Source organism: Mastigoproctus giganteus, chromosome 14 (genome assembly GCF_048544385.1).
Source record: "Mastigoproctus giganteus isolate SK-2022 chromosome 14, ASM4854438v1, whole genome shotgun sequence".
Lineage (NCBI taxonomy): Eukaryota > Metazoa > Arthropoda > Arachnida > Uropygi > Thelyphonidae > Mastigoproctus > Mastigoproctus giganteus.
The window spans coordinates 37,422,513-37,439,113 of NC_143588.1; the positions used below are offsets into that span (position 1 = coordinate 37,422,513).

The window sequence follows — 16,601 nt, forward strand, 5'->3', positions numbered from 1 at the left end:
GATGACTTGGCACCGACACTGGAACAACAAGAAATCATTGACAGGAACAGGGCATACATATCAGATACTAGTGAACCGCTCTTCACATCCCTGGAAATGAATTTGGCCCTGGCCAAAACGAAGGAGGGTAAAAACTAACAGGTTGTCAGCCACTCTACTTAGAAGTAGTCAGGCGAGGCCTATATTACCACCTTAGGAAAGGAACACCAACTGAAATAGTAAATCTCCAGCTGGATCTTGCAAATGACCCCAAGATAGAGAAGAGGAGAATCACCCAACACCTACAAGCGATATGGCAACAGAGCTGGGAAACCACGCAGAAAGGAGACATCATGAAGCAATTCCTCCCAACTTTAAACCATACTCACCCAGAGCCCCCTCCCTGGTTCTCACCTGGTCTGCACATGATGTTTATTATCACTGGACACGGCCCCTTCCATCAGAAACTCACAGCTATGGGGATTGAAAGAGACCCGCGGTGCCATTGTGGAGAAGAAGAGTCCTGGGGGCATCTCATGCATGAATGCCCTGCCTATGACAACAGTAGAATCAAGTTTGCTACCGCAATTCAAAGGAATCCACATAACCAAGAGTCCTCGCTGCTGCTCGATGAAAACACGTACAGGGCACTAACTGTGTATGCGCAGGAAATCTTCGCACTGAGGCTAGCCAAGATTGCTGAAATGAGAACAACATTGGATCATGCTGCCTAAGGCCTGAATCAGACTGGCGTGGGTTAGCTCCTTCTCCGCTAACCCACGACAACTTGCTAATCCTTTAAGGGTAGGAACACTGCTGGTACCATTCTGGTGCAGGACTGCTGGCACTCATCAAGTGTGGGATACTGTTGCAAACCCCTTACAGGGTAGGATCAGCTGGCACCGTTCTGGTGCAGGATTGATGGCACTCTGGAGAACTTCTGAGTGCGGGATACAGAGTCCATTGGCCTCTGGTGATCATGCAGGGGCACCTGTCCCCTGCTACTTTAACTCCCACTCCCAGACCCCTATTTTCACCTCACAACGAGCGGACTGCTTCTCAACTTCAGTCCGTCCTCCTTTTCCCTCTTTCTGTTCTGTCTAACTCGTACTCCTGCTCTGTTTTCTCCCTCCCCTCCCCTTTTTTTTTTTTTTTTTTCACTTCACCTTTGTCAGGAAGCTCAGGCAACCCTGGCAAAGGCCAGCCAGAGTATAATGGGCAGCCTGGCTCACCTCCCAGTGGTTGTGGTGGCAGGCAATGTGGGGTCCCACTAGGAGCTCTGCGGCCAAGCAGCCAGAGACACAACAACAAAACATAACACTACGCTGACAGAAACTAGACATTACACTTTTTCTGGCTTTTACAGAGATTCTGTACTTTTTCACAAAGTACCATGGTGCAGATGTGGTAAACCACAGGTGGCACCTTCCACAAAACACTATGCCACTATGTTTCTACTTTCTAAGCAACAATTAGCATTGATTTACCTTGTGGAAGTTGTTTATTTTTGATCCACAGTGCTTTGGTAAGTGACATCGGATATGAAAGTTAAATAAAAATAGTTTATATTTTATGATTTAATTCTTTGCAGTTATTCAACCCATCTGCAATGTTGTCAAGTGCTGAAAAGAAAGTGTCAACAGTGTCTAGATGAATATCTAGCTTAGGGTTTTATTGAAAGCCCATTTGACTCAAGACAGCCTATGTGTCTCATGTGTAATAATAGTTCTTTATCAAATGAGGCTATGACACCATTAAGACTTTTAGATCACGTAAAAAGGAAACATCCTGATAAAGCTGTTAAACATATCGAATATTTTAAAAATTTAAAACAGAATTTTGAGAAAGCAACACTGTTACTTCCTTATTTAAGAAGAACACAACAAATGACAATGGAATGATTGAATCTTATAAAATTGCAGAAATGATTGCAAAAACTGGTAGTGCTCACATAGTTGCTGAGACTGTTATATGATCTGCATTAGAGACTAATATAAACTCTAAAAGGAAGGGGATGTATCAGATTGGTCCACTTGATATCCATGGTTTGACTGTAAATGATCATTCTCAGATAGCTGCTGAACTAAATGAGTATTTTGCATCTACATTCACACATGAGGAGTTATTCAAGGAGGAGAGGGAAACATGTTTATCAAACTCTAAGAGGGAAGTTAAATGATTTTGTAATAACTGAGAGCAAAGTGGAAGAAAAATTGTTGAAGTTAAACATAAGAAAGGCACCTTGGGCAGATGGAATCTATCCAGTTATATTGAAGAAGGCAATGAGGGAAGTAAGCAAACCCTTAGCCATAATTATAAGAGCATGCTTGAACTCTGGGAAAGTCCCCATGGACTGGAGATATGCAAATGTATCTCCTATTAATAAAGGGGGATCAAAGGGTGACAAGTAATTAGAGATCTGTTAGTTTGACTTCTGTTCAGGGAAAATAATGGAGTCACTGGTTAAAGAAGAATTGCAGGATCATTTAGACAAGATTGCAGCAATAATTCAGACACAGAATGGGTTTGTCAAGAGGAAGTCTTGTCCGACCAATCTGATTGGATACTATGATGTGGTCACAAAGCAATTAGATGCAAAAAATAATTTTGATATCATATACAGTGGATTCCAGTTATTTGGGCCACCAGTTAATCTGGGCAGCTGTTTATTTGGGACAAATCTTAAAGAACAGAACCCAATCGGGAAAATAGCCAGAACTTACTTCGCTTAATTGGGACAACACGCCTATTAATCAGAACAGGAGACTGCAGCACTCAAGGTTACCCTATGATTGTCTCCGACCATACCACGTGGTTCAGTCGGATTTCTAGAGGTCATAACCATAAAACAATTAGCAGGCCCCTTTTTAATGGGTTTTGCTGTTAGTGTTTCAATCATATAAAAAAATTCATTTTCAGAATCTGCTCTTCATTCCTATTTATAAGCTTTGTAACTTGTTACTCCGTTCTCACTTGTGTGTGCCGTGTTCTTTGTTATTGATTGCTTATCTTTTTTACTGTTTTAAATTTTAACCCCACCCAAAAATGTCAGTGAATAGAAATGTCAACTAGTTAGTATGTACATATTATAGTATGTATTAATTAAGCTATGCACGTAAGCGTAAATTTACTTTTATTTTGCTAACCTGTGGAAAATATTCTTCAGATTTTCACGTATCATTTAATTTTTTAATTGGTAATGTAATAAAGTGTAAATTTGTACTTAATACAGTATATCATTACTTTTATAGCCTGCGGATAATATTTCTCTTATTTTCGCTAATTTGAATCGCTGTTTAATAGAATTAAACTTTAATTCACAAAAGTGATCACAATGACCGGCACTTACTATATATCGTATAGTGAACGGTACTTTACTATGGTGAGTCCATCGTAACGTGATTTGATCGAACAGAAATCAATCGTAAAGCTGTATGTTTAACTATTTACGTGAAACTTCGTATAATTGGGGCAGCCGCTTAATCACGCCAAAATGCACTAGTCCCGATGTGTCCCAAATAACTGGAATCGACAGTACTTGGATTTCAGGAAAGATTTTGATACTGTTGGTACATGGAAGACTACTGTACAAATTGGAGCAGTATGGCATTAAGGGCAAGTTGCTACAATGGATAAAAGGATGGTTGAGTGGGAAAAGAGAATGGTTGTCAATGGGTACTGCTCTACGTGGACTAATGTTATTAGTGGTGTCCCTCGGGGTTCGATGTTGGGTCCGTTGTTGTTTTGTAGATTTATCAATGACATCGATGAAGGTATATCAAGCTTAATGTCAAAGTTTGCAGATGATACAAAGGTTGGCAGGGTTGTTAATAACAATAATGACAGTATGCTGCTCCAACAGGATCTGAAAAAGTTGGGTAGATGGGCTGAGAAGTGGCAACTGAAGTTTAACATTGAAAAATGCAAAGTACTGCATATGGGTAGCATTAACCCCAGAGAAATGTACCAAATATGTGGTGTTACACACAGGGTAGTTGAGAATGAAAGAGACCTTGGGGTAATTGCGCAGTTAGATATGAAGTTTTCTGAGCAGTGCACACGGGTTGCTAGAGTAGGTCTTGGGGTCTTGTTAATGATATACAGGAATTTTTGCGAGCAGGGATAAGGAGGTGATTATCCACTTGTACAAGGCAATGGTCAGGCCACACCTTGAGTACTGCGTACAAGTGTGGAAGCCTCATTTTAGGAAGGATGCAGAGTTTCTAGAACAAGCACAGAGAAGGGCAACAAGACTGGTGAAGAGAACAAAGGGGTGCTCTTATGAAGAAAGGCTTAAGTTCTGCAAACTGCAACTTCTGGAGACTAGGCACCTGCGAGGCGATCTGATTGAGGCATATAAGGCCTTGAATGGATTGAGCAGGCTTAATGCTGAGGGGATTCATCCTCTTGCTCAGATTACAAACCTGAGGGGACATAGATTCAAACTGAGGAAAGACAGTTGTAGAACAGATGTGCAGAAGTTTGCCTTTAGCCATCGATGAAGGTATATCAAGCTGGAACAAACTTTCATCTGTTGTTGTGGAAGTTGATAGCTTAAATTTAAATTCAAGGCAGAACTAAATAAACATTTGGAATGAATGGATCAGTGAAATGGAAAGTGTTTTTTTTTTGCCTCATGCTGTATAAGCTTTCTTTCTTGCATCATGTGCCTCTACTAATGCTATAATTTCAACACTGATGCATCAAAATCCTTCCAGTATTTTAAAAGAATTGCCAACGAGCAACGATGAGATGTCAGTTAACACTGAAGAGCAGCTAATTTACAAACTAAAAACAAGAGATTTTCTATTCAAATTGATGGATCCACAATTAATGAAAATAAGGCCCTTCTAATGGTATACATTCGTTATTTCGATAATTATTGTAAATTGCAAGAAGAGATATTGTATATAAAATCTATAGAAACTGACTATACTGTAGCACCCATTTTTGCTGCTGTAAAAATACGGTTTGATGAAAAACAAGTACCACTGGAAAATTTGGTAACCTGTGCTACTGATGGTGCTACCTCCATGGTTAGAAGACAAAGGTTTTATATCCCACCTAAAGAATGTTCCAAAGTTCTTGCCATACAATGCACTGCATTGGGCACTGGCATCATCTGGTTGCAAAAAATATTAGTCCAGTTCTTTGTCTATCTCTCAGTACAGTTATTAAAACCATCAATAAAATAAAGTCACATAGCAAATATGATCGCCTTTTAAGAAAACGTTGTGTTGATAATGAAGAATAGTATGTGAGGTTTCTTTTATATGCAGAAGTCAGATGGCTTTCTAAAGGAAACTGTCTAACAAGATTTGTAAATCTTTTTTGATATGATAATTAGTGTTTAGAAAGTGAAGGAGTCACAGATTTAGCAAAGTTCAGCAAACACAAAAACAACATATACTATATGGCTTGGATTTTTTGAAAACAATGAAGGGACTTCAAGGGAAATTAATTACGGTGATAGACTATGAATGCAAATTAAAAGCCTTTACTGAAAAACTGGAAATATCTGAAAACAATTTCATGGTATGCAAGATTGGCTAGCTGAAATCAATGAATTTCTCACCGAGAATGATCTTAAGAATTATTCAGATCATTTGTGTTCTTTAAAAAGTGAAATGAAAAATATTTTCAGATTTATTTTCTTTTGAAGCGAAGCTATGGATCTTATACCCAATTGAATGTGCTGCCGGATCTGCTAGTGAAGGAATTCAAGAACTCATTGAATTAAAATGTAACAAAGAATGCAAATATAAATTCAAAAAGGTTGGAATGGTTGAGTTGGTGGGAATCAAAAACAACTAAACTTCTTTATCCGTCAATGTGGTCTGAAATGGTGAAGGTACTTCTTTGTTTTCCAACATCGTATATGGTTGAAAGTGGTTTCAATTCAGTAAATAAAATATTAACAAAGAAAAGAAACAAAATTGATATATGGTCAAGAGGAGACATTAGAATTAAACTTACTAACATCATACCGAACATTGAACTTTTAGCTAGGAAGCATCAGGCTCATGGATCCCATTAAATAAAAAGAGTAAGTATAAAGTATTTTCTTATTTAAAATTTCATGGGGAAGGGGGAATTAGGAAAAAAAAAAAATGTCTAAAATAGCCCTTTAGGGAGCAATAATTAAAAAAAAAAAAAAAATGCAGCGTGTGCAGCCTGTATGCACGAAAGATGTTTCATTTTATGTGAAAACATCGATGGTGGTACTAGAGTAAAATCGTTTAAATTGAATGGTTTGATCGAAACTTAGGCTACTTCAGAGGCTGATGTTGATCAAAACCTTGCATTTTATTCTTGCATAATATTACTACCCGTTTTCTTGCATAATATTCTGCTTTTATTCTTGCATAATATTATCACGAAATCTTACTGCAATTGTAAAATTGTTTAAATTTTTGAACGGTTTGATTGAAACTTACTTACGCTGAAGGCTGATGTTGATCAAAATCTTGAAAAGCAGATTTCATTAAAGTCTGCATTTTATTCTTGCATAATATTACTATCCACTGCTTACTCTACCGAATCAATGTTAGTGACTGAGTTAACATCATTAGCACCACTTAAGTGACATCATTCGTGTCATTTAAAATCTAACAGCCACCAAATAGGAAGTGATGTCAAATTGCTTCATTTCCATAAAAAAAATTTCATTAAAAATCAATTGCGTCATTTCTGTTAGAAGAAATTTTGTTACCAATCAATTTTACTCTAGTGTCGCCATAGATATTTTCACATCAAAAGATTGAGAAACACTGTTCTAGATGCAGATCCAGTAGTTGGGTGGTAATGCCTTTCTTGTGGTGTTAGAAGAGGCCTCTTTTCACTACTTCCAGGTAGAGGGGCAAGAATCCTGCAACTATTAGGAGTGCAGGGGTGCTGACTGAGTGGCACACCCTGGTAACAGACTGAAGCATAAATCGCTGAATTGAATCGAGTTTACGCCTGATCCACTCTAGTGTTGTTCTAGCACACCATATTGAGGCTCCATAGCAGACAATTGGCATATGAATAATGCTTTGCAGATTAGAAAGGGCTTGTGCTTCAGACCAGTCAGCCCAGCTTATTCATCTGATCAAAGCTGCATATTTTCTTAAAATAAGAAAATACACAGCCACGATCAGATGAATAAGCCGGGCTGATTCTGAAATCAAACAGCTAGAACTGAAGTTACGAATGACGTAACATTTTATGCTCATGCCCGATACTTACTCTACCAAATCAACATTAGTGACATTAGCACCATCAGCCTGATATTTCAATCCCAAATATTTAGTATGAACGATGCCACATTTTATGCTCATGCCTGCTATTCTAGTGAATCAACATTTGGAAAAGGTTAGCAAATCAGTACTTAGCCAATCGCCTAAGTACTGATTTGTTGAATAGTATGATTGTGAAGTATTTACATTGCAATATGCATTTATGTTACATTCCATTGTTAGGTGCCACTACAGATGTTTTCCTCAATAATTTTCTGATGAGTGAAATAGCGAAAAGGGCTGAATGCCATACTGCTATAGCCTTTGTGTTCAACGATCCCAAAGTCAAATGTAGAGCGTTGTCGAGAGTATCGAGCAAGCCAATCTAAGAAAATAAAAATGGAGGTAGCAATGAGTGCATAAGAATGACAGACTATCATGATTGCTTAAAAGACAAACAGAAAATCAAGCGTTGCCGCTCCAACTAACAATAATGTATCCGAAGTCAGTATTATATACAACGGAACATTTCTCCAGTTGCAAAGCAGATCAGTTTAAATGATCAAGCTCCTTTTCCTTACACCGACTACTATTTACATAAGAATAGCACATCAAGAGTTTGAAGGGAGATTTATGAAAAAGACTGCTGTTCTGTATGCTACATTTGCGACCGTATATGGTTCGAAAACGACACAAAGAAACCAGCTGCTAAAGAGGCACAATTGATATGCACTGCATTTCTCAATGTTGACGTCGACGGGATCCTTGTGTGTAATAGCTGCAGGGATCACTTAACAACAACACCATTCCAGCACTATCTAAGATGAATGGTTGCCTACCCAGAAATTCCATCACATTTATTTACCAAAGTTGGATTTAGTGACAGAGAGGCTTATTTTTCCTTGCTTACCATTCATACAAATAAGGCACCTGAGACACACATACGGACAATATGGAATTCTGGGCCAAGAGATCAATATGCCTGTTTCAGTCAACATGATGGTCCATTGCTTGCCAAGGGAGATTGGCTGAAATGGGCACATTGATCACTTGGCCCAGTATGCCATATTGTTCATATGCGTGCCTCAGGCACCTTATTTGTGCATATAACATTCAAGAAAATATACAAGTCCAGCTGTTTGATCAGGTTAGTAAGAAAGCAAGTGGTTAAAGCGTGGCTTCAATATTTGGTCGACACCCCTCTCTCTCGATTGTATCAAATCACAATAGATCAGCCATTCTTTGATGACAACCACATAGAAATTAATTTAGCTAAAGACGACAAGCAAAGCGGTTCCGATCAAGGAAAGTCTCATCGCCCAAGAGCAAATGTTGTTGTGGAGCAATGATAAATATCTTAGAATTGTCCCAGGAGAAACTAACGTACTGCAGAGCTTACTGTTTGACAAGCATGCAGAGGAACACTCCTTTCCCGGCATTTATCTTGGACAATTCAGAGGGTTCAGAGAGAATTTACGTGTGACTCCATTCATGATGGCAAATAGCGAGCTCAGACGATCTGACTGATGCGGTGTTACTCCATATCACCTCCTTTATGTAGCAATGAAGTTAACCAGATTGAGAACGAGAGAGACCCTTTGACAGTGGCTTTCAAATACGTAGGTAAAGATACAAACCTGACCCACAAACAATTTCAATCTCAAGAATACATTAACAGCTGTATCGAAAACAATTTGGCCTTCCTAAGGACAATTCCAAATTTGATCCACTACTGGGCTCAATGCAAATGCAATCTATTTGCTATGATTAGACAGCTCGGTAAACCTATAAAGTTCTTGACTTTGAATTCCAATGAAATAGGTTGGTAGTGCTTGCTGCAGCTATTTTACAAGTTACAAAAACAGAATAAGAGGCACGATATTAGTGAGGACGATGTGAGCAACATGGACTCCATGCATAAGGCAATGCTAGTAAACAAAGACACCGTAACTTGTGAGATATACTTCAAGAAGATTGTGGATGTAATTATGAACAGACTGCAGTCAAAACATTATAGCCCGTTTGGTCAATTTTATGGTCAACTTTTTCAAGTGCATAGAATTTCAACATTGCGGTAGTCCACACACACTTTGCTGTGGCTAAATAACGCCTCCAAAGATCATTTGGGTGAGATCGTCAATCAATTCGGCAAAGAAGTCACCATCGCAATGTTCAACATGATGGTGTCTGTCTCCGCTAGTAGGGTTTCAGGAGCATCAAGCTTCAAATTCACAAACGTATATTCACATGTTACAAGAAAGTAACGTTGGATAAATGACAGACGTCGATTTGAAGCACCATTCATGCCTTGTCACACGAATGGAGCTTCAAATTCACAAAATCTTTTGTGACACATCATTTCCAGTTTGTCGATTTGATCGACAAACTAGAAATGACATCAATTGACTTCATTCCCAAGCAAAACTGTCGATTAAGTCGCCAAACTGTAAATAATGTCACTTCCATTATTGACACCTCTTTTGTCCCCTTGGAATTCTATTCTCTCACAATTTTGCGACACATCATTTCCGTGTCGCAAAACCATGACAAATTGGTTTTACTTTAGTCCGAAATTTAGTAGGTGCTGCCAAAGATGTTTTCACATCAAAAACCAGAAGCAGAAGAGAGATAGTGACCTACTGGCAACAGGAATGCCCTGGGCAGGGCTACCTTTAGGCTTCTTCCAAAGGTGCAAGAGTTTAGTAAACATCATCTCAAATGGTTCAACCCAGGACTTCAGGCCATATACCTCATCTCTGGACATGGCAAAATGAATGCAAAACTTCACGACCTTGGCCTCTCTCTCTCTCTCTCTCCAACTGCAAATTGCAATTTTTAACAAAGTCGAAACCTTGGAACATGTATTACATGATGCCCTTTCTTTGCCTTTTTCTTTGTTTCAGCCTCCACATTCAGATGACAGAGGATTCTCCTTCCTTGATTACCACGAAAGAGAACTTCCTAGCATTCTCCCAATTTGCCTAAAGGCTTCAAGCAAAGAATTCAACTTCACGGGCTGGAGTATCCCATCTTCATCTGACCTGTTGCTTTCTTCAGACTGCACTGGAATTCTCTATTCACGCAGGACCAAGTTCCTACTTATGACAATCTCTTCAATGATTTGTTCATATGCCAGAATCTTTGGTGGATTCCATCCAGCAAAGGTTCTGGAACTCATCGCTCATGAACCTGCATTGACTTCTTGACTTTGACACTAATGGACTGACAACTGACCCCATTTCGGGGTAGGACCTACTGCTGAGTGGGATTTACCTCTACACACCTGCCAGCTCTGAAGCTGTTCTCATAGCGGGCTTCTGTTAACCCCAGTGGGGATAGAATAATAGTGAACCCTAGTATTCCGGAGTGGGATTTTTCCAAGCACATGGCTTTGATATGCTAAACTCCTGGGGGTGAATGGATGCTACTGTCTGTTCTCTCAACTTTACTTCTTAAGTATCTAATATCTTCCAACTTCCAAGGGAATGTCTCATTCTTCCATCCCCACCCATTCTATGTTTCATCTGAGCTTTTCCATAATTCTCTGGGAAGCCTAGCAAGAGCCCTTAACTGCAGAATCTGGCACGCCTCTTCATGGAAAAGAACAAGAGATGGGAGGCAGCCAACCAGGTGTTTGCCACTCCCTGGCTGCTAAGTTTTCAGTTGCCAGCTTCATCATCATCATCAGCCATTTTCAATCCACTGCAGGATGAAGACCTCTCCAGCAACTTTCCAGTTCCTTCTGTTTTGAGCACTGGCCATCCATTTACTACCCACAAACTCATGAATTTCATCTATCCATCTCCGCCTTTGTCTTCCAGGTTTTCTTCAAGCTCCTCTTGGATACCATTCTGTTATTTTCTTAGTCCATCTGTCATCATGTCTTCAAGCTATTTGTCCTGCCCAAGACCATTTTAGTTCTTTAGTTTTGATAAGAATGTCCTTTACTTGAGTTTGCTGCCTAATCCATGTGTTTCTCTTCTTATATAACAGTCTGATTCCCAATATAATTTGTCCCATTCTTCGCTGTGTAGTTCTCAGCTTCTCTTCCATTCTTTTGGTGAGTGCCCAAGTTTCACTTCCAAAAGTCATGATGGGGAGTATACATTGGTTCATTATTTTACGTTTCAAACAAACTGGGATATTGCTCTTCAGTATATGACTATATTTCCTGAATGCTATCCATCCAAAATTTATTCTTCTCTTGACTTCCAGCCATTTATCATTATTACAGCTAATAACTTGTCCCAGATAAGTATATGACTCCACCTTTTCAATTACTGCTCCTTCAATCATTATTTCCCTTTCTGTGGCATACTTGTTCATCATTACTTTGTTTTAGACATATTCATCTTTAGTCCAAAATCCTTACTAACTCTGCATAACTGATTAAGATTTTCTTCTAATTCTTTGGGATCGTGGCTTATGACCACAATGTCATCTGCAAATTATAAATGGTTTAGGTACTCTCCGTTCACATTGACTCCTTTCTGCGACCAGTCTAATCTTCTGAAAGGTTCCTCAAGGGCAACAGTAAACAGCTTCAGAGATATTGTGTCTCCTTGTCAAATTCCTTTCTCGATTTTAAATTTCCTACTGTCTTTGTCTAGTCTAATAAAGGAGGTAGCATTCTCATATATTTTCTTCAAAATCATAATATATCAGGTATCTATGCCTTGTCTTTCCAGTGCCCAAAACATTGCCTTGTGCTGTATGGAGTCAAATGCCTTTTCATAATCCACAAATGCCAGGCATAATGGTGTTTTATATTCATTTGCTTTCTCCATTAGCTGGATATTACGTGAAGATGATCCATAGTTAAGAATCCTGTCCCAAAGCCAGCTTGCTCTTTCAGTTGATTCTCATCAAGTATTCTTTCTAATCTGTTAGTAATGACCCTTGTGAACAACTTGTAGATATGGAATAACAAGCTAATTGGTCTATAATTTACAATTTCTGATTTATCTTCTTTCTTATGCAGCAAAACTATGATTGCATTATTCCACTGCTTAGGCGTCACACCTTTTCTAATGCACGTTGTGAAGAGCCTTGACAGTTTTTGTGTTATGTCTCTTCCTCCCGGGGCTTTCTGATTCTTCATTTTCTTCAATGCATGTTCTACCTCATCAAGAAGAATATCGGGTATGTAATATGTGTTGCTACTTTGCAATCCATCTTCCCCACTGCTGGCATCATTCCCCTGCTCCTTGTATAATTCTCTACAGTAGTCTTCTGCGATTTGAATTATGTCTTCTCTGCTGTTTATAAGTACACCATCGCTATTCTTCAGTTTCAGTATCATTTGTCTTTCTGTATTACTGCTCATGGCTGCTGATTTAAATCCTTTGTTTTCCCTTAATGCTTGTTCTACTTTTCTTGTATTAAATCTTCTTATGTCCTCTCTAAGCCTCTTTCTAATGGTTTTGCAAAACTCAGTATATTCAATTTTCTCCCTGTCAGTGTTTTTCTTGCTCTTCATTTGTTGTCTTCGGTTCATCATGACAAGTGTTTCTTGACTAATTTTTTCTTCTTTGGATTTCTTTTTCCCTATAGGTTTTTTGGGCTTTATCACTTTCAGAAAGTTGTAATATTCCTTGTCGATATCTTGGTCCTGAGCAGTCTGCAGAAGCTCAAACTTGTTCTTAAGTTCCAGTACATACTGCTTTTTCTCCTCTTCTGTTATCTCAAAGACCTTTGTATTATTTATTCGAGTCTGTTTTTTCCTTTCCTTTCCTACATCTATATCAAGTGTACATCTTACCATTCTGTGATCACTTCCAACATTTACCTTGTTCAGGACGGTAACATCATTCACAATATATCTTCTGTTAGTGAGGATGAAGTCGATTTCGTTAGTAGTTAATCCATTTGGACTCTTCCATGTCCACTTTCTGTTCACCCTTTTCTTGAAAAAAAAGTGTTCATTACTGACAGTCCTTGAGATTCTGCAAATTCCACAAGTCTTTCACCTCTTTCATTTCTTTCGCCAATTCCAAAATTCCTATAGTTCCCCTTTCTGTGTTGTTTTGTCTTTTTCCAACCTTAGCATTGAAGTACCCCATAATAATAGTGCAGTGGGTTTTCTGCTCATCTAGAAGATACTCAATTTTTTTTACCAAAGATACTTACCCCAGGGGCTCACATCTGGTGAGTATGGGCTTGGCACACCCAGGGTCTTGAGCTGGATATCATCATTCTTCCCTTTCTTGGTGATTCCCTTCTCTCTCTCTCTCTTTCACAGGGTAATTCAGAAATTTTTTTTTGGCTGGTGCAGCATAAGCCTCAGGCTTCCTTGTACCATATGGCTAATAATAATAATAATAATAATAATAATTTCGGTGTACATTTCTTCAATCTCTTCATCATCATGGCTCGATGTTGGTGCATAAATCATTATAATCTTTAGCTTGTACCTCTTAGAAATCTTGAGTATTAGTCTTGACACCCTTGGTGATGTACTTTTGAATTCCAAAATGTTGTTTTTAAAATCTTTATGGACCAGAAACCCAACTCCACCTTTACTCCTTTCACTGTTTCCATTGGTGTACAGCAGATTTCCACTTGATAAACTTATAAGTGATTCATTTCTTCTTGTTGTTTCAGCCAAACCAATGATATTCCAATTCACATTTTCTAATTCCTTTTCCAGCTCTAATATCCTGTCTTCACCAATGAGTGATCTTACATTATAACAGGCCAAGTTCAGTTTCCGTGCATGGCAGCCTGGTCGTACCCAGAGATTCTTAGCACCCTTAGTTGCCAGCTTATAATACACCTCATCCTTAAACTCACACTACAACTTCAGAGCTAGCATTGGCTGGCTGTGAAGTTGGAATGTGGTGACACAACAGCATATGGGCATACCCAAGTATTGATGACAGCAGCATATGGGGAAACCCTGGAGACTGAAAACAGGCACATATGACACTATGAGTATGTCCTCTTTATTCCAATCATTCAGATATTTGGTTAAACATTTTTTTCTTTCTTTTTTTTTTATCTATCTATGTTTTTGCACTTTTGGTTTCTTATAATATGTAGATGGGTAGCATTTTAGCTTATGAGGCAAACACTTTGTAAGCACACACACAAAATGAAAAGGGAACAAATGTTCTCTCCCCCCACTCCCAGTCACCAATCCTTCTCTAATCTTACTGGTATTATTCGTAAATAGTAGTCTTTCCTCAGATGTTGTGTGATACAGCCTTTCTCTAACCAGCCATAATTGAGAAGTGATTACCAAACTGATTAATATTGTGTAATGATTTTTTTTTTTTTTTTTTTTTGATTTGGTAGTTGTTGGCGCATCGGCTTCTGTGGCCATATTGCACCTCCCAAGGTTTTTGCAGTACTTTGATCCAAGCCCGAGGCAGGAATCGAACCCGCGACCTTTGGGTTGCCGGGCAGGTACTTGACCCACTCGGCTAGCCCGGTCGACTCATTGTGTAATGATGAACAATTGTTCAAGTGTCACATTCTCACCAGGTAACAATCATATTATGAGTTGCATGTAGATGTGGACTCAAACACGAGTCTGGATTCAGATTATGGACTCAAGTGTTCTTTGAACCTAGGCTGTATTGGTTCCATGGTGACTTTCAGTTAGTTGAATGCAAACTAGTTCCACCTCTCTATTGACTGAGTATCTGATGTGCCAGAAATTCCAAAGAACAAGAATATAAGCCATTGGTGTGCTAAAGCCCTCTTTGGTGAAGATAGTTTCATATGGTATGACTTTTGTGGCTACAGAGAACTCTCCTTTCAGTTCCATAGCAATCAACCTTGATTTCTGATGAACAGTTAGTCAAATAGCATTCATCTCTTGGTGTTCAGTAACCATGACCTTATCTTCTTAATACTGCTGCATTCTCTTGGAATTGGGTTTTCACCCTGTGAGCATGCACATCTGTAAGTTCACAAGGAAACTGATAGGTTATTGATCAAAGTAGTTGAAAAGACAAAAAAAGTCACTGTTAACTGATTCCACTGTTAATTGCTCACACTCATGTTACATGTTGATGTGTTTCATCAGCTGAAATTCTACCATTGGTCTTCCAAAGAGTGGATCTGCATATATTAAGTTGAAGTAGGGAAAACTGTTCAGTAATAAACTTTATCAAATGACCATTTACTTGATTTGGAAAAATTAGAAAGTACAGGAAAAGTGGAATATTTTTTAATCAACTACTATTTTTACCATCTTTATTATTTTAGGCATATCAGAGACATGGCGTCACCCAAGCTTAAAGGGATGCAGAATTTGAATAATGGGCAGTGAATTATAAATAAACTCATTTATATTGAATGTTTATGGAAGAGAGAGAAGGAGAATGGAAATAAATCAAAGCACCTTTTTTTAAATTTGAAAGACATGTCCCATGTTATGAAAGTAAATATCAAACACACTGACCATCTTGTTCTTAAGAGGACAGAGCATATGGGATGTAATGGAAGATATACTCTTGCCCAGTTGGCATTTTTTATGAAGGCTCAGCATGTGTAAAATGTTTACAAAGAGGAAGGGGTGAAGAATCCACTATGATTTGAAAAATCTGATCACTGTGATATGACAAGATGTGGAACTTATTAGTAGAACAGATTATACATGACACCAGTTCATAATTACTTTGGTTATTGCATAATAAACAATTAAAGTAAATTATGAAGACTGTTGACAAATGCCCTCTAATGATAAATTTGAAAAACATCAGTTTTACGTTGAATTAGATTAGCTTCAATATACTCCCTAACTGATTTGATTAGGTAAAATCTTTCAATGAAATGCTCCTTCACATGCACACATATATATGCACCCTGAGAAAACAAAAATACGAGGGGAGGTTGAAATGCTTCTAGCCTCTCATAAAAGGAATGCTGGAAAGTTGTGAAAACCCATTTATTTTTTAAACATGGTCTCCCATTAAGTCAACACACTTTCTGGCACGATCCATTAGCTTTCATAACCGGCTCAAATAAAATTCAGAAGATTTTGACTCAAACCAGTTGTTGACTGCTTCCACCAAAGCATTGTCGCTGTAAAATTTCTGTCCTTTCAAATCCTTTTTTAAGATTTGGAAATGGAAAATAGTTGGATGGATGCTGTCACACAGTGTTGCCCAAGTCAAACACTGTGTGCACCAGTGCACTGTCTTGATAGAGACAAAGATTGGCCAAAGATGACTCCTTTGGCCAATTTTCTGCATCTCTTGAGCTTCAATTTCTTGCAGAAACATCTCAGTAGGTTAGAATAATACTCAGCATTGATAGTGGCACTTCATTCCAGAAAATCAACCACTCCTCCTCCTCCTCCTGCATCCTAGAAGACGGATGCCATGACTTTCCCAGCCAACTTTTGCACTCAAAATTTTAGGTGGGGAAAAGAGGGATGCTTCCATTATTTCAATT

General features: G+C 38.5%; 1 protein-coding gene across 3 annotated transcripts in view; it reads right to left on the reverse strand.

The window, feature by feature from the left end:
• Positions 1-16,601, reverse strand: part of LOC150075068 (protein disulfide-isomerase A5) — a 755,693-nt gene that overhangs the window by 603,171 nt on the left and 135,921 nt on the right. The gene's annotated exons all lie outside the window — the stretch shown is intronic.